Genomic DNA, 20,463 nt, shown 5'->3' with positions numbered 1-20,463 from the left:
TTCTCCTGTTCCATTGCAATCTCACTTCAGGTTGAGAGTGTTATTAACACTCGCCGCTTATATATAGAAGTGGCGAAAGGCATCCATTCAGCAATGTAAACGGTACAGAGCAACTTCTACCTTTGCCCTGTAGGGGAGACTGCATGGGAACTGGAGGAGTCCCCCCTCTCCATCTACCGTAGAAAGGCCACTGACCCCCCTCGTGTCTTCTGGCTCTTGGCTGCTTGGGGAGTGGAACTTGTGCAACACAGAGAAGCCTTTGGCTGCTCCTACTTCCCCTTTCTTGCTTTCATTTTCAGGGGACTGCAAAAGGGTGGATTGGGCCCCTGGCACTGCCATGAGAGAAGCCTTTGACTGCTCAGTTGCCTGACTCCAGGGCCAGTCCTATCATTAGGCAGAGATGGGGGCGACAGTCTTGAGCGTATCTCCTAAGCTAGCCAGCTTTCCTCAGGCGCTGTGGCAGGCACTGTCCATTGCTAGTGTGGAAGTGAGAATGAATTTGCTATCTGGTCGGTTTTAGTGAATGGAGCCTGAGGGCTGCCGTGCTGTCCTTCGCCTCAGGCAGCAAAATACATTCCAAGCCATCCCTGCCTCTCTCAGGTTGGCGTAGCATCGTGGAAGAGCAGCCACATCTGCCAGGCTCACCTGCACTCTCCATTTGGGTGGCACTTTGATGGGAATGCCTTTCTACAGACAGCCTCCTCTAATGCACCACCTAGAGAGAAAAATAAGAGTTCTACCCAATACTGCCCCATCTGCCTGCTCCCTCTCACTGGGAAATGTGGTGGCAAGGATTAGTTACATACCACACATTTAAAGCACATGGCTCCCCCCCCCATTGTCAAATTGAAAAGCATTGAAGGTATTCAATTATCTGAGGTTCTGATATCCTAAATAAAGATCAACAAATTTGGCTCCCCCCTGCCCCGCCCCCCAAATCCCTGGCTACACCCATGCCTGTACCTTTTGAATACATTACTGCTCTTTTGCAGGTTAACCAAGCTGTTTTAATTGTAAAAGTAGAACTACCATAAATGTGTATTCAGCAGCTGGCCTGACCAGGATGCCCTCTTGCAAGACTTTGATGAGATCTAGCAAGATCTAGTAGGAAACCAGCACCTATCCAGACACCACTTATGTGGCAGAGGTGGGGGCGTGGCAGAAGGCGCCCATGAGGGTACTGCCTGGGGGCTTCTGCTGCCTGAGGCAGCTGTACTTCATGCCACTTCACGGGTAGACTGGAGCTGTGTGTGTCTCAAAGCCAGGAAAGCTGAGATCCATGGGTATATGTTTACATATGCGCATAAACCTTTTGTGATCTACCAAGCTTGCACAAAAGAGCAGTCCAAAATGAAAATAAGTGATGCCTCACTCCAAACTAGGTAAGGAACTGGCTGACTGTTGCTTCATTTCAGGATGCAGGCCTGGCCAGGATGGCTTTCCTGTTATAGCTTCTGGGGTTGACAAGGCATGTGACCCTCACCTGTTCTGAGTCTACTCAAGCTGAGGAATTACACAACTCCTTTTCTGAGCTAATGAGCCCCACCTGGGCTGTGGGTCCTTGCCTGCCTTCACTCAGAACTGAGAGCTGTAAGTTTTGGTATCCTGAGGTCAGAAGCAGTACGTCCCATTTTGCCAGTTGAGGCAAAACAGGAAGTCTCACCCTGCTCTGCCACATCACACCACCTTCACCACCAGTGGGACACTCATCACCACTGCCACACCTGCTAGTGGCAGTGCAGCTGTACCACAAGCTGTATCACCTCTGCCGCTAGTGGAGAAGCAGTGTTGGCAATGGTCCCCGAAAGAGCTTGCAAGATATCTCCCAAATCTCAAGAGATCTTTTGCTCTCCTTGACATCTTGCAAGTCTTTGCGGAGATCTCGCAAGATCTTGCAGGAGGCACACACCTTTATTTTTTTTAATAAAAAAAATTACAAGTTTCTTAATCTACCAGATTTGCACAAAACAGCAGCTGTGTTTGTGTGTGTTGCCTCAAGCCAGGAAAGCTGAGATCTATGGGTGTTTGTCTACATGTGCACATACACCTTTTGTGATCTACCATGGTTGCACAAAAGAGCAGTCCCAAAATAAAAATAAGCAATACTTCACTCCACTCCAAACTAGGTAAGGATTTGGAGTTGTTCACATGAAAGGCTGTTTGTGGCTTCATGCCCCTTCCTTTCCTTTCCATCTCTTGTACCCATGGGCATAGAGAAGGGGGCGAGCTAGGTGGTTGTATCTGAGGGTGTGCTGCAGCTTTTTGCCCGCAATGTCCTATTTATTGGGTATTGTACCTGTGATTTCAACTTTGAATTTCTGAAAAAAGCTCCCCCCCCCAAGAATTCTGAGAACTATAGTTTGCTATGGGCACTGGGAATTTTAGCTCTGTGAGGGGTGAACTACAGTCCCCAGGATTCTTTGAGGAAAGTCATGGTCTTTAAGTGCCCTGCTTCAACAGTTTAAATTAAGATTTTAAATATTTTTATTGTGTTTTTTAAGGGCTTGTTTTATTGCACAGTTTTATTGGTGGGGCTTGATTTAATGTTTTGATGAAATTGTTTTAATATGCCTTTTAATCATAGGTGTTTATACTGTTTGTAACTGGTTTTATACTGCAAGCCACTTAGAAGCCACCTTGAAAAGCCAATTAAGCAGTATATAAAATAATAAGTGATAATGCACTGCCACAAGGGGAAATGTAGATGAGAAATGAGAGAGACGCCTGCTTCTTCCATGATCAGTATTCTCCACTGCACCACCCATAGAGCAAACAGAGAGGGCTGGATGTTATTTCTCTCTAGGCAGCACTATGAGCTCAATCCTCTCTTCAGTAGTTCCCAGGGAAGATGAGGAGAGAGAGGAGCAGCTACTGCTTTTCCTTGCTTGTAGAAGAATTACAAGGACACACTGGAAAGTTACAGGTAGGTAGCCGTGTTGGTCTGCCGTAGTCGAAACAAAATAAAAAAAACACCGGAAAGAATGGGTTTGTCTTAGCTTGGGGGGTCCTCCCAGTTCCCTGCTGCTACTGATGGGAAGAAAGGATTGGTTGCCCATTAGTAACCAGTCATTACTAATTAATCACCTCTACTTATCAAGAACAGTGGCTGTTCAGCTACTTTTCTTTCAAAAGAGAAGCTGCACCGAACTTGTGGAAATGCACCTATGCATATCTGCTAAAGATCTGCTGATTGCAAAACGCAGCCTGACCTGTGCCAGCACCTTGCACTGTTCCTGTAAGGGATTATTCAGTAGCAGATGGTGCAGTGGGATAGGGTGGGGTAGCAGTGCTCACCTGACTTCATGACAGCTAAGTTTCTGCTGTCTCCCAACAGGGAGAGGTGTGCCCCTGCTAGTGCATTTACACCACACACCTCCCTGCCACCTTGCTCCTCACCCCCCCTCAGTATACAGCAGTGACTCAGTAGTTGGGTGGTCAGGCAAGAACCACACTGCCACTACCACCACCACATTGTCCACAACTAGGGTAGTGAGCCTTTGTCTATTATCTTTGAGAATACTTAGAGAACAGGTGAAGTCCCTACAGACTGGAGGTGGGCAAATGTTGTCCCCATCTTCAAAACGGGGAGAAAGGAAGACCCAGGTAACTACCGACCAGTGAACTTGACATCAATACCAGGGAAGGTCCTCCTATACAGATAATTCAACATTCGGTCTGTGAGCATTTAGAAAAGGATGCTGTGATTACTAAGACCCAGTATGGGTTTCTCAAAAATAATTCATGCCAGATCAATCTGGTTTCTTTTCTTTCTTTCTTTGATGGAATTACAAACTCAGGAACATAAATAAAGTTAGGGGTTATTTATTTCTGCTGTAACTTACATGAGGAAGAGGCAGATGAAATGCATGGTACTGGCAAGAAAGAGATCCCGCGCACAAAAAATAAAAGAAATGACAAAACTTACCTAAACGCAATTAGTGTATATGTGAATTTCAATGACATATCAATTTACTTTTATGGTATTTCAATACTGCATAATCATCATTTTCTAATTGATTGAGTATTAACATCAAAGAGAATTAACTGAATGCTGTTTCATCACATTTTCAGAAGCCATCAAACATTTTCAATTACTGTTTCAAGCAATATGCATAAACAATCTTTTGCAAGAAATAAGGCACACTATTTATTTACATATTGAATAAGACAACATTAGAATGCAAATGACAGGAGCAGCCCTGCAGGTATACAAAGCCTCCTTCTGCCAATATATGAAAATCCAAGGGGCATGTTAAGTCATCTCCTTAGCCCCACTTCTGTTGGCCCCAAAGTCTCCACCCACTAACCCACATTGGCACTGTAAGTTAAACAGACAGTTCTTAACTGTGCTTCTATGTTGCTCAAGTTCTTTAGGCTGCTTATAATAAAGGTTAAAATTGTAAAAAGAAGAAGAGGAGGAGGAGAAAGAACGATACACCACACTATTTGCAAAGTACACAGGCAGAGTAAAACAGAAACATTTCTGAAAGGTCATGAAGCTGTGAAATCTGGTAGCCTCTAAACATAGCATCAAGTGAGTGCCACAGAATGGCATTCATCTGAAGGATACCACAGGCAGCCTCTGGCAGACTGTCTGTGCTCCTGCCAAATGGTCCCCCATCACCAAGACATCCTGCTTTCACAGCCACCCTCAGCTGTCAAACTTATGACCTACCCTCCAGTAAGGAGACACTTTCCAGGCTCTGGATTTGAAGCTCCACTGTTTGATAGCCCAGCAATGACTCCCCAGGTAACAATATGATTTTAAACTCTCTTTTTTTAGTGATTTTAATTGTATTATTATTAATTGGGGTATAGTGCAAATTAATAAAATAAATACTAAATAATATCTCCTCAGGCTATGAGGTTTGTTATTCTCCTCATATCTGGTAATATTCAAATATACTTATATCCCACCAGATAGTTCAGAATATTTTTTTTTCATGTATGGTAATGAAACACTGCCCTTATCTAAGCCCTTGCGGTGTTTACTTTACAGAACTGTTAACATGGAGAATGCTGTTAATGAGATACTGCACCATATTGAGATATGCAGCCATATGAGAGCATAGCTCCATCTAGCACAGTACTGTCTACTGTCAGTAGCACTCTAGAACAGCCTTTGCCATTTTTGTTCCATTCCAGACATTTTAGACTACAACTCCCATCATGCCTTCCACAGACCTAGTACTTGAGGCCCTTTTTAAAAGAGGAATTCATGCAAACGTTCTTTATGGAAGAATGGATCCTCTGTTCTTACCTTTCCCACAACTACTGGCCCCAAGATAGGCTTCCCATAGAGTGGTAAATTCTGCGTACTGTGTGGCCCAGGCATAGGTAACCTTGGCTCTCCAGATGCTTTGGAACTACAACTCCCATGATCCCTAGCTAACAGGGCCAGTGGTCAGGGATCATGGGAGTCGTAGTTCCAAAACATCTGGAGAGCCAAGGTTGCCTATGCCTGGTGTGGCCTGTATTTCTTAAAGGGTTGCATATAACTAGAGTAGTGTTGCCAATTTGCAAACATTCTGGCATCTAGGGCTGCACACCTCTGAACATGCAAAGGACTGCAGCTCAGTGGTAGAGCATCTTTCTTGCAGACCTCGGGTTCAATCCTCAGCAACTTGAGTGAAAATATGGATGCCCCATTCCATAATGAAACTTTTACTATTTATACCCCACACATCTTACTGGGTTGTCCCAGCCTCTCTGAACAGCTTCCAACATATATTAAAATATAATAAAACATTAAACATTAAAGAAATCTTCCGTATACAGGATTGCTTTCAGATGGCTCAGAGGGCAGATAACTCCATGAAAATAGGGACATCCTACCAAACGTTTCCGTACGCTGTTCTGGTTCGCCAGAAGTGGCTTAGTCATGCTGGCCACATGACCTGGAAGCTGTACGCCGGCTCCCTTGGCCAGTAAAGCCAGATGAGCGCCGCAACCCCAGAGTCGGTCACGACTGGACCTAATGGTCAGGGGTCCCTTTACCTTTACCAAACCCTCCAGCATTTCTCCAATGAAAATAGGGACATCCTAAGGAAAAGTGGAACATCCTGGGATCAAATCAGAAACCAGGATGGCTTCTCTAAATCAGGGACATCCCTGGAAAATAGGGACACTTGGAGGGTCTGTGAGAGCCCTCTGCTAGTCAATCAATATCAATCGATAATTTTTTCATTGTTTATAGCCAATGGCCATCACAATATGCTGCTTCTGGTCACTGTGGATAATGCTAACCTACATGCACTCAAGATAGGTCAATGGCGTGTGTTCAATAATATGCATCTCCCTCCCCCTACCAAGGCTAAAACTGGCTCTAAGGACAGTGTGTCCCAGAATGCAGTATGCATCTGAACAAAAGCACATGCAGAAAAATCAGATCAGTGTGATCCCAGTGTGCAGTAACACTCTGGTGTGTATACAGCTTTTGACATAGGAGAGCATTCACTCATGGTGTCTGGTATAGCCTTCTCAGAACAGTGGCAGAGACCACGGCCTCTTGCCTGAAACTGGATACAAGCTCCTGTTGAAAGGAATTGTTCAATCCCTGAAAAGGATCCAATAACAAGACATGGGGAGCTTCTGCAAATGTCTATACTACAGAGTTCAATGTGCAACATTAGCATTAGCATGCTGTGATTTCTTTGATTGTGATGTTTGCATCCTGAAAGAAGGGCTAATTTATCTGAAGCTTTAATTGCTTTACAGGTCAAGATGGGGGTGAGCTCTGTCAAATTATTGTGGCAGCCAAGTCTAGACCATCTGTAAACTCTGCAGCTGATCTATAGCCTACCAAGAACATGAGAGTCTTATTGCACTGGCAAATGATTAGACAAAACAGCTTTTATTTCAGCAGTCACTGACTCCTAACATGGGAAAGAAATTTCACTTTGGCCAGTGTTACTGCAACAGCAATAATTTGGTCTTTATTGTTAATTTAAATATTTATATACCACTATTTGGTTTACCTCCAAATATTAACCAAACAACAAATGAGGTGCAGCTAATAGTCATTCATATTCTTGTTACTGCATAACAATAGTGAACCCGTTGGACAGTTGTTGTAAGAATTTCCTCCCATGTTCCATCTTGGGACTTCCAGCTGCACTCAGTCGAGTACTGTGTGTAGTACTGTATGTAGTACTGTATGTAGCTTCTAATAGGCAATGTATAGTTTAATTTGCTTAGGCTGCAGTCATATATGCATTTGCATGGGACTAGGGCTCATTGAACTATGAGGAGACATACATAATTTACCACAGTCAGCTCATTTAGATCTTGCCTTTCCCATACATGTATCCTGAATACTAACAATTCTATAAAATCGAAATGTAATATAATTTACAGCTGAACCAAGTAATCCAAATACTTTAAGAAATCTATTATACAGAAATGTAAAACAGAAACTGACATAGACCAGTCCTAAAATTATTATTATTTTATATTTCTGGAGGTCTTCCTAAAAAGGAATCCCTTGCAAAGCTTCCAAAATTCCTGCGGGTTAGCACTTAGGTAGAACTCTCTAGCTGAGGCATGTATAAATTGTGACCAACCAAGCCTAGCAAAGACCAACAACCATCAGACTTTACATAATGTGAACTAATTGGTTGCCACACTGGTGCATAAAATGTAAGAGGCAACCTGCTGCATCAAATGAAAGGTCCATTTAGACCAGGCATCCCCAAACTGTGGCCCTCCAGATGTTTTGGACTACAATTCCCATCATCCCCGACCACTGGTCCTGTTAGCTAGGGATCATGGTAGTTGTAGGCCAAAACATCTGGAGGGCCGCAGTGTGGGGATGCCTGATTTAGACCAACATCCTCTCCCCAAACTGGCCAGCCAGGTGTCTCTGGAAAACCTGAAAGAGGAAAGCCTTAAAGGCAATTGCCTTCTTCCTTGTTGCTCCCACTGTTACTGCCTCTGAATATTGAGATTCCACATTTACTCTAACTAATACTCACTTATAGACCTATCCTCCACAAATATATCCAAACTCTCCTTTAAAGTCATCTGAACCAGCAGCCATCATCACATCTTGCTGTACTTACTTCCATCAATGAATTAGGCATTGTGTGAGAGTTGCATTTGAAACTCCAGGTTGTCCAAAATCTACAAAATAGTATTCATTGTGAGCTCAGTGCATTTCAGAAAAAGTGCTTACTCAATAGCATTTTTAGCACCAATTCTGACATACCAGATACTGGCACTACAGTACCAAATGAAGGCAGAAATGTGCCAATCCTGAGGTAGAAACTGGGATGGGGTTCACAGGCCAAACAGAACTGTACACAGAATTCCAAAAATAGGTGCACTGTAAATTAATATAAAAACAATGTATCAAATTTGTGCTACGCTTTGGCTAATTTTTGAGGGAGATATGTCAGTCTTATTTCTTTTTTCACCACCTTATCTCTAAATCCATTTTGAGAAGGTCCTAATTTCCTTCGAACACAAACAAAAGCAAGTGTTTCAATTGCTACAGTGTTAGAAAACAAACAAGACAGTACTAGGCACTTGCTTTTTGTTGTTGTTAATTTAAGACCTAAGGGTTAATTAGCACAGTGTTTCACAGCTTCAGCATTGTATAAATCAGCAAAGTGCTGAAAGAAGTGAGAATCCAGGCTACAGTTTTCTATTGGAGTCTATTAGCCTAAAGAATAATGTCAGGACTTTCTTTACTCAAGTCAATGAACTGGAAAATCATTATCAAGCCCCATTATGGTATATCTTTTCTGCTGCAGGGTACTGAAAGTTTTCATGGGGCCATGACTTCATTATACTATTTGATGTTACTTATGTCGTTGTGAAATGCCTAGCCTGCATAAATGTGGATTTGAAGTGTTGCTTTCTCTCTCTCCCTTAGGCAGATTATCATCTTGAGTATGTTATTACAGTAATTCATAGGAGATTGAAGGAAATGGAAGGGCTAGAACAAATGTGTGCAAAGGATCTCCAAGATCCTGCACATGTGTGATTTTCCCCACCACCACTTCCAAATGAGGATAAAAACTACTATTGCCTATTATAGCCTTGCTTCCAAGCATAGTAACAATATGACTGTATCAGCTCAGTTTTGGGGGATGGCGTGTAGAAATTTGTCACCAAAAACATTATGGGGAACTAGTGTAGTTTGGACTTAATTGCATGTTGACTTTGTTTGTTGTTTTAGAGTTTTTTTTGTTTTTTTTTACCTCCATCTTCATTCAGTGACGTTCTCAGTATGGTTTACATGAAACCAGTTCTTCAATGAAACAGCAGCACTCAAAAGCAAGGAAGTCATAATAATACAGTAAGCAGCATTACAACCAATATCTTTTTTATTTTTTTAATTCTGTGTCACCTGAAAAGTGCTTCGAAATGGACTAACTGGTGTATGGGAAATGTACATTCATTAGCACAGAGAGAAGAAGGCAGATGAAGGGCAAACTGAAATAAAATGAAGGTATATGTGACGACTGCTGATGCAATCATAAAACCCACACCCCTATTTTGGAATAGCATTGCACTAAGAATGAATATCTGCCCATTCGTGAGGAAATCAGTCTATGAATCAATCTACAATCACACATTTTCCTTTATTTACAGTGTGGATCTGTATAAATGCACTGCTGTTAGAAATTCAGATCAAACTTTATGAAATGCTGAATCATGCAGTGGGAGATGTTCACCTAAGTTCTTAACCCTCTCATGTGTAAAACATACAAGAGAATCTGGAACAACTTTGTCACCTGAAAATCAGGCTGTGAAGTTACAGGCGCTGGTTTGAGTCCACCTCAAGCCTTCTTTCTAAGTCGTTAATTAGTTCTGTACTTAATTAGTTAATTAGTTCTGTACTTGTAGCCAGAGAGCAGGACACTGCAGGGCCGGTTCCATATTTTATTTTATTCATTCATTCATTCATTTTGAAGATTTATATCACACCCTTTGGTGAAATGATTCTGAAGGCAGGAGACTGCAACACTACAAAATCAAACCCCCCACATCCAGAAACACTCTCTAGGCTGGAGTGTGTGTCTGTTATAATTTCCACAGTCCAAGGCCAATGCACTGTCAGAACAGAGTATTATTGTTGACAGGTTGTGGGTAAGCAGCCTCTGTGCAGCTACTGTTCTCTGGATGGTGGCTGAAGCTAGGCTGGTCTCTCCTTAAGCTCCTTAGAGTCAGCCGGGTATAAAAGCTAGAAAGTTGAATTTGGAAGTACTGAGTCATGAAGACCTCTGATAGCCTTGAGCCAGTCACCCCTGTTCAGTCTAGCCTACCTCACAGTTACTGTACGGATATAAAAGTGGCTACTTATAAATTGCATAGAATCATTGCTGAATAGGCGAGACGTGCAAGGAATAAACATGTTGTCAGACTAGGGACAGATGAAGCTCCAGTACTAATGCTGTGGACAGCTCCCAAGTGCTGAAATGGGTTTTTTTTTTTAGCTTCCAGTTCCCCAACTCAAGGTATTTGAGAGCATTTTTATATATTCTGGATGATATGAGTGAATGATCATTCTGTCTCCAGTTTCCCTCTGTTTTCTCCTTAATACTCTCTCCTCTACATTTATTTAAAAATGCATGTAAGTGTCTGATGATTTTAGGTCCATCCAATTCACAAGGCAATTGTGGAGGTTGAAAAGTTACCAGGCAATTTACTTTATTTATGTTATTTAGTACATTTATACTCCATTCTCCCCAGAAAGTATCCCAACATAATGCTACTTCATAATTTTTTACAAGAGATCAACTCAAAAATTATCATAAAATTACCAGTCATTTCTGCATCAACAGATGTGTTCGATTATTGTTGGTAGTTTGATTGTTATCCTGTCATGATGATCTGTTCCTTGGATCAATGTTTCTGTGGTACTGGAAAGCACAATTAGTGATTTGCACTGCAGTCTACCAATTTTTTGATTTTATTTGATGGAGTGTTGTTTTGAAGGCTGTAAAATGATGCAAGTTCAACAGAATCCATTTTAATTATCCTGGATCTGACTCTTATTCAGACCTCATGGAAAAGCATAATTTACATGTATACTTTATTTCTATTTGTTTGGAGTAGAGAGAGTGTCCTCAGCGGAGGGCAAGAAATGTAACCAGAGAAGGTAGCACCCAGGGTGCTCTCAGAATTTTAAATGCAACCTTGAGCCTCCTCCCCCCAAATTGGCCACCCTGCTTGGTACAACCCCTAGAAGAGTTGTCTGCAAACCTTGAAATAATAGCTGGCTTCATAACGATTTCAAGATGAAAGATTTTGAAATTAAAATGTGTTCTTGTTAAATTTTAACTTGTTCATTATTATTTTTTTAAAAAACAAAAACCCTCTGGCCCCTTCTTTGTGCATTGATTTTTGCTTTGCTTGTTATGAGATGAGGAATTTCCACTACTGTTGGAACCTCTTTCTGTCTTGCCATAAAATGAAATGTCTTATGGCCATTTCCTGAACCTTTTAAATGATCACATTCTCTTTTATTTACTGGGCAATTGCCCACTTGTGTCTCTTTCTACACACAGAGGTTTCAAAGGCCTTTTACACCGAAAGTATCAGAGTAAACCTTTTACAGATTTCAGAGGAATTAAATGGAGAAGTATTACACCTGAAACCCAACAGTCTTCTCTTTCTTGTTGGTTCCTGCTGCTCTTCAGCTATCTAGCCTCCCTTCTGTTCTTTTTCATTTAACTTTTCATTGATGCATTTTCTTTCTTCACAATAAAACAACTTGTACAAAGCAGCCCATCAATCCTCTTCTTTGCTGCAAATCAACCACTATGCAACCCTGTGCCAACCATAAAAACATAAGAGCAGTCAAGCTGATGAATAAAAAGTTGAAAAACAAAGGTGGAAAAGGAAAGGGTATCAATAAACTGAAGTGGCGCAGTAAACAATCCTAGAATATTCCTAATCACAATATGTTCCCCTTGTCTGCATTTAGATATGATCAAATTTTCATTTAGGAAAATGTCATTAAGGATTTTTAGATTCTGCCTTTGTGTAAATTGAATTCTTCTGAACTACTGACTACAGTCATACCTCGGTTTAAGTACGCTTCGGTTTGAGAACTTTCAGTTTAAGTACTCCGCGGACCCGTCTGGAATGGATTAATCCACTTTCCATTGCTTTCAATGGGAAAGTTCGCTTCAGGTTAAGTACGTTTCAGGTTAAGTACGGACTTCCAGAACCAATTACACTCATACTTTGGGTTAAATACGCTTCAGGTTGAGTACTCCATGGACCCGTCTGGAACGGATTAATCCACTTTCCATTACTTTCAATGGGAAAGTTAGCTTCAGGTTAAGTACAGACTTCCGGAATCAATTGTGTACTTAAACCGAGGTACCACTGTATTCATAACCCATTTACCCTTCACACATTTAAGAGTTGGAAGTGTTGGCACCAATGCCTTTTCCTAGTCTACTTGCTGCTGTTCCCATCACCCTCAGGTGTTGCTATTTTTTGGGGGTGGGATTCATTCTCATACCTGCAAGTTAAAGTGGATCTGGTGGTATTGTGCAATAAACACCTTTAGACATGTTGAACAAAAGAGGAATCTAGGCATTGTATATTGCTCTGCTATTTAATGTTATAAAAATTGAAATAAATATATAAAAAAGTTTTTTAGGACTCTATGAGCAACAGTGCAGTAGCAAAAGATAACAACAATTTCCCTTTGGGATCTATGTCTCTCACTTCCTTTGAACTTCATCCTTTGCTGATGGCAAAACATGGCTCCCTTCTTCCTCCAAGGGAAGGGAGATGGATGGTAAAGGAAACATATATTCCTACAGTCCCTAACAAGTTTCCTTAATTTGATCATAATAAGCACTGATTGACAAAGCAAATATAATCTCCAAGATGTCGGTAGCACTGGGTAGTTCTTTTCACCATTTACACAAGGAATATGTATATCACATATACTAGAGAGATAGAAGACTTTAATGGATAGCAGTGAAACATTCCCCCAGTAGTTCTTATTCTCATTCCCATGCACTTCACTTAACTATGGCATGTCAGACTCCTCCTCTGGTGAATGTAGCAAACATTTTTAACACCAGCATGTACTGTCATCCTCATGGGGAATTCAACAATATGATTCTTTTAATCTAATGGATTAAATTGACTCAATGTATTTTAATCCTCCCTAAATCACAGAAGCTCCTGCATATTTGATTTACACATTAGTACAAGGCGGCTTAATTCCACACATGCATTATTCCATAACCAATCTGCACTAGCTACTAAACTGTATGCACTGTGAATCAGTCACCGTATATTTATGAAATGCGATGTGAGGATGTATTCATTTTTCATGCCTTCTTTTGTCTTAATGACATCACACTGAAAATGAAATGGATGATTCATAAACGGAACCTACTTTTACTATGGTGGTGACTCTTTTAAAGGGAGGGAGCCTTTGGGGAGCAGATCAAAATAGATAGAAACTGATCCATTGAAATCTATGTCACACTTCATGTGGCTGCCCAGCTACACAGTGTTCTACTGATGTAGGCTGTAAAAGTATGTTGGTGGGGGGTGAGATGCATACATCTAGAGAAGTAGAGGCCATGTGAAGGTTCAATGCTCCCAAGTGACTATTCAGGCAACTGCTAGAGTCCCACCACAAATGCATGCCCTTCTACACCTATCATTTCTTTTTTCTGGCATTCCATGGATGGAGAAGCTTGCCAGATGTCACCTTAACTTCCTCCAGTACTTTGGATCAATGCTGTTGCCCAGCTGAGAGCCAATGCTTGGAGGACCACCACTATTACTGTTGCCCCTACAGTGTTTCCTGGAGCTCTACCATCATAAATGCTGACCATTCACAGCAAGGGAAGTTTGGGGGAGGGCACTGTGAAATGCTAGGGCAGGCACCCCCAAACTTTGGCCCTCCAGATGTTTTGGACTACAATTCCCATCATCCCTGACCACTGGCCCTGTTAGCTAGGGATCATGGGAGTTGTAGGCCAAAACATCTGGAGGGCTGCAGTTTTGGGATGCCTGTGCTAGGGACAGACAGTCTACTAGGGTTTCCTCCCAATGAACTTATAATTGGCACTGTATCTCTGCAGTGTGTTTTCCCTTAATTATACTTGTACTCTTGAGCTGCTGACTAACCTCTGAAAGTCTCACCAAATAAATGTGTTTTTAAAACAAGTCCATGCCGCTCAATATGTTGTCTAGATGCCCTGGAAGAAGGTGAGAATAGGATGCTGGACTAGATGGGTATTTTCAATGTGTGTAAAGGTGAAGGAAGGGTACTAAGATCTCAAGGAGGACTGCTGATTGATGCTGCTGCTCTGATGGTGGCAGGAGGTAGCTTTTAGTAACACCACAACTGGATTGCACGTGTTCTTACTTAGGCAGAATACAGTGGACCCTTTTAGTGGGTATACATTGCTCTGGTACAATGACATCTTCCTAGTGTTCAATATTGGCATAGAAAACAACCATATAAATTACCACTACCTGCATACAATGGTTTTGTTATGGCATCTTTATGGTATGAAGTTGGGCACATTTGTATCAGGGAAAAATGTAACATTATTAAAGTTCTTAATAGATTGCAATCCAGTTTGGTGGTTTTAATAAGGAAACTGAAGACAAAACAGGTGATTGCCATGTATCCATAGAATCATAGAGTTGGAAGAGACCACAAGGGCCATCCAGTCCAACCCCCTGCCAAGCAGGAAACACCATCAAAGCATTCTTGACATATGCCTGTCAAGCCTCTGCTTAAAGACCTCCAAAGAAGGAGACTCCACCACACTTCTTGGCAGCAAATTCCACTGTTGAACAGCTCTTACGACCAATGGTAAGGCTCAATGTTTGTCCTATTTTTCACATGTTTATTCCAATAAACACTGTGGAAATCAAGGGGACTTTTATGCCTAGCTCTGTACTGGGTTGTGGACAGGAGCTGCCAAACTTCACATCAGTAGTGGACATGGGCATTTTTTGTATTAAGTTGTATTAGCAAATGCTGAATATTAAATGTTGCTAATCTTACTGCTCTAAATGTTTTCAAGAAAAACATGCCGGGTGTTAATGTAGATTAAAATAAGCCTGCTATACATGTGAAATATAAGACAGCACTCACTGCAACCTGTGCCTTCGGAGTTACATAGAACATGACGAAAATGAAATTGTCAGTGACTAGTTTGATTTGCAACAAGAATGAGAAACAAGAAATTCCAGCTATACTTTCTGTATAGCCCTTCTGTGTGTACTATAATTTAGCTTGCCTAATCAAAAGAAAGAAGAAAATGGGCACTGATGTAGGAAGCAGCTATAAAAAATGTATAGCATTCAAAAGGCACGGGACTTTCATCTGTCCACCTGCCTGTCCAGTCTTAACACAGTGTGATCCCAAATGCATTTACTGGATAAATCAATGTGATAGCTCTGCATGCTAAATACTAATAAGCAGTGGGTTGTTGTTTTCAGGGGGTTCTCAAGGGTATGCAGTAGTGGCACCTCTTTTGCTGTTGTAACAACTTTATAGTGAGTACTGGCACCTATTTTTTCTTATAAAAAAGCACTGCCGATAAGCATGAAGATACTGATAAACTTAGCTTCCCCAGTTTTTGTTTTTATAACACATATCCTTATTTGGAGGAATTACAAACTGAGATGCATGTGCTGGTAAGTCAAGGGGCATAGTCTCATTACCACTCACCCTCGCTGAAGTTCCCTCTGCCTGCATGCAAGGTCTCTGCAGTTTCACTCTATGGGCAGCAGTGCCAAGTAGAGCTCAGTGTGCCAGAATTCTCTGACCCCATCCTATTGACCCACTTTGTATTGCGAGTGGGATCATGATGGCATTGGTGAGTCCAGCACCAGAGTGCCAATGTCAAGTTGCCTTGTCAATCACCATCACCACTGTCATGGGCAGCAGTAAGGAATGGGAGAGACCATGACATTGAAATTAGCACAGAACAATATAAAAGTAAAAGCCTTGAGTATAAACAGGAGAGTGATAGTCTTCTGCATTTTCAGAACAATTCTAACAACGTCTCCTCGGAAGTAAGTTCTATTGATTACAACGGGGCGTACTGCCAGGATTGCAGCCTTGGTATTCTGCACAAGACACGGTTTTCTTTCTCTTAGGCCCAGAGGTTATGACTAAATAAATAAAAAAAGAGAGGGAGAATCTATTTCCCATTTGTCATTCAACTTCTTCCTGACACAGGAACACTCTTCTTTGGATAGCAAAATCTGTGGAGGTTCATTTTCAGGTCATCACTTTCATGGGGAAAAGATTTTTCCCCCACCCATAAATAATGCATGTTTTGATGAAAAAAATGTCATCAGAGTGGAAAACTGTCTGAGCTACTTTAAGTCAGTGTTTTTTTGCCTGGCGGCTGTCATTGTACATTTTTCTTAAAAAAAGCAATGCTGTAAAAATAAAGAATATGGATAGTAGTCTTTGTGCTATAAACATTAAATAACTTTAATTTGACTGCTCCCCCACGTTTTCAGCCATTTTGCTTCCAGTCCTTTAGGAAAAGATGTGGAGATATCTGAAGGTGACATAGATGAAACTTTATCATCAAATCTGGCGAGGCTCAACTAAACAAGAACAGAGCTGATAGTTTGTCTCTCCTAAATGCAATTCCTATCATCATCATCATCATCATCATCATCATCATCATACCACTTTAAGGGGAAAAAAAACAATCTCAAAGTGATTTACAACCTACATTAAAGCATCAAATAAAACAATCCAGAATAAAACACTATTGAAGAAAGTCAAGTGTACGTTCAAAGCAACATAATTAACAGAAAACTAAAATACTATCTTAAAGATTTCGAAATAAAACAATACTAAAGGAAGTCAAATATAAAATGCAAATTTAAAACAGCATAAATAGCAAGAGAATAAAATATCACCATAAGCATAGGAACATACCTGGTGCTGTTGCTGCCAATCTTGCTAATGGTGGTTCATGATGGTTGGTAGCTATGGAAGCTCAGGCTCGATGACCTGTGTTTTCACCAAGAGACATCCAAGATGGTCCCTGTTCTCCTCACTGGTCTCAGCTTTTGTAGTTGGAATCAATCAGGGCTCTACCCTCCCAGGCCAGGTGGGAAAAAGCCTGCATGACAGGGAACAGGTATTTCGGGATTCCTGTAATGCAACTGACTCTTCTTCCTTGGTATAGACTAAGCATAGCCAACCTGGTTCCCCATGAGATGTTACCAGTCATCAGTTCCCATCAGGCCCAGCCAGTATGGCCAATGGTCAAGGATGATGGGAGTTGTAGTTCAGCTACATCTGGATGGCACAACATTGACTACCCCTCACAAAGACAGTGTAGTTTGGGGGAATCTAAGGCTAGGAAGCCCTGAACCTTCTTACAGCCATTTTGGTTATATTTTAGCTGTAAACCTTCCAAGTGTCAATTTTCTTAACCACCTTAGTCCCATGCAGGCATTCTGCTCACATGCAAAACTTTTAAAATGAATAATAAATAATAAATAAATGATTAATTAATATATCATTCCACTCACTTTTTTTAAAAAAGCTGTTTGGATTAGATCTGTTTAAGAAAATGACAACCCTAAAATAAATGTAAGTTAAAATATACATTTGCCATAGCTTTTTTGGGCGGGATATCCCATATTAGTAGCATATGCGATGTTTGAGGCTGTCCCATGAAAGGAGCTGCTGCTCTCACTAAGCTGCAGAGATGTCATCATTATTTAGTCAGCTTAAAGTGCTGTAAAGCTGTGGAATAGCGAGGAATAATTCTTGACCAGCAAAGTCTCTTTCCCTCAGGGATCTGCTGGGGAGAAAATGAGAATTCAGCAGGATCTGAAAACGAACAGTTTTCAAAGCAGCCCAATGGCTTTCAGTAGTATGCGGTGTAAATGAGCCTTGCTGATGAACAAGATGGATGAAAACAGCTTCAAATGGCTGATCGTTAAAGCAGGAAAACTCATCTTACTTCAGCTCAGAAATTGCTGGGGAAGTGTACAATCCTATTAATGTTCTCTCACCTATCACAAAGGGAGAAGGAGAGAAACACATTTTTTAAAAAGGCCATTGACTTCTTTTGTATGCGAGGATGAAAGGAGAAAGGCCTTACTAGAAATTCAGCGTTTGTACAAAATGTGCCTATTCTACTCAATGTGACCTATGTATGCATTCTATTTAATACATCAGGTGCATACAATGACTTAGGCCAGCCAGTTCACTTTGTGCTTCATGTCTTCAATAGTCATCATTGCTTAGAAGTATTAGGGTTCAGCTTGGTCTTGACCGCAGGAAGGCATCATCTGAGGAGGAGGCATGGGACACTGTGAAAAGCCCTAGCATAGTGGGGCTTCTGATGAGCCACTGCGCTTTCAAGTCCCAAGGACATATTACTGCCCACGCTCCCTGCTGACAACCTCATACTCCCACCTTAACCATCAAATCCTATTTTCATCCTCCTTCGGATCAAAAACTGAGACAACTGTGGAGCCAGTGAAATTTCCAGAGTCTAACTGCTAGGAAGCAGGTAGGTAGCCGTGTTGGTCTGAGTCGAAGCAAAATAAAAAAATTCCTTCAGTAGCACCTTAAAGACCAACTAAGTTTATATTTTGGTATGAGCTTTCGTGTGCATGCACACTTCTTCAGAAGCTTCACTCTCAGGGATCAGCAGAAGAGGAAAAGGTTTATTTGGGAGTTTGGAGAAGTCATAGAGCAGAGTTGAGGAAGCTTTGCCCCTCTAGATACTGCTGAACTACAACTCCCATAAACTCCAGCAAGCATGGTCAATAGCGAGAGATGATGGGGGTTGTAGTTTAGCAATATCCAAAAGCACAAAGTTTCCTCACACCTGTCATAGAGGGACCAAGTGTACATTGTCACCCAGTAAGTGAACAGAAAGAAGAGATCCTAGCTGTGGAGGTATAAATCACCTGGTCCTGTTAGGGCCTGTGATGAGAGGTCAGCTCTCAGTTGCTCTCTTTGGGGCATCTCTTGAGGACTTCTGTCTTGGCTCCAGTGCCCTCCCAGCTTCATTGACACATGTGCCTCCCTTGGCTTTGGGGCTGCTCTAACACCTATGCCTGTATTGTGGATTTTGCTACTGGACCAGTTGCATGCTTACTTCTGCATCAACCTAGGCTTGCTTGTCCACCAGGTATGAGGAATAGAGAGTAAGATGATGACCATTCAGTTGGTGCTACTACAATAAATGTCTCTTAGAGACTTCACACACTTAGTGGTGGTTCAGTGTTGAATCAATTTCAGGTTCCACTAGAAGATCCAGCTCTGAAGAGAACCAGCATTAGAACAGGAATGGAGATGCGCTTGATATAGGTAAGAATGGTTGAATGCAGAGTTCTCACTGTATCCAATGCAATACAGTTACTGGGGAAAGCAAGAGAGGAGAACACCGCTCTCCTGCTTGTGGGCTTTCTACAGGCATTACATTACTGTTACTGTTAAATCATTACTGTTAAATCAGGATGCTGGACTAGGTGGGCCTTTGACCAGGACTCTTTTTATCTTCTTAATTTAATATTTCACCAAGGGTAGGCAGCGTGTGAAAGAGAGCAGGGGAGGGGAGGGGAGGACTGGTTGGCAGTTTTCTTTAGGTAAGTCAGGGGCAGCCTGTTTTGTTTCAGTACCTGAGGCAAAACTGGAAGGTGCTGCCCTGCATGCGTGCTGCCAGCCCCAGCCCCCCCCCCACTTCACTCCTGCCAAAGCCATGCTTACTGGGGTTGTGTGGTTGCAGCTTTCTGGATTTCAGTGAGATCTTGCAGGAGCCCTGCACAATCTCACGGGGCTCTTACACACAGGCCCATCTTTTTTTTTTAAAGACAATTTATTAAATTTTCCAATTAGACACATTTAAACAAAAACAAACCATACAACTTCAAACACAACACAACACAACAACACATAAACAAAATAAACACAATTTTTTTCATCTTAACATCTAATCAATTATTACAATTTTCTTTGCTCTGCCGAGCTTTGACTTCCCTCCTTCCCCCCAATCGGTTTTCTTATCCATTCCTATCTCGCAGTTTCAATTCGTAGGATTTATTTCAATCCTGCAAGTGTCTTTAAACTTCTACAGTTTTTCTCCATATAATCCACAAATTTACTTCAATCCTTTTGGAACTTTGACTCTCCCTGGTTTCAGATCCTGCTAGTCAGTCTTGCTAATTCCGCATAGTCCAACATTTTCGTCTGCCACTCATCAATCGTCAGTAACTCTTAGGTTTTTTCATTTTTGGGCTAACAAAGTCCTAGCCGCGGTTGTCGCATACACAAATAATACTTGATCTCCTTTCTCTATCTCTTGTCCTATAAGTCCTAATAAAAAAGCTTCCGATTTTTTGGGAAAGGTGTATTTAAACATCTTTTTCAGTTCATTATATATCATTTCCCAAAATCTTTTGATTTTTTCGCATGTCCACCACATATGATAAAATTCACCATCCTTCTCTTTACACTTCCAG

This window comes from Zootoca vivipara, chromosome 3 (assembly GCF_963506605.1).
Source record: "Zootoca vivipara chromosome 3, rZooViv1.1, whole genome shotgun sequence".
Classification (NCBI taxonomy): domain Eukaryota; kingdom Metazoa; phylum Chordata; class Lepidosauria; order Squamata; family Lacertidae; genus Zootoca; species Zootoca vivipara.
Note: the sequence above shows the minus strand (reverse complement) of the source record.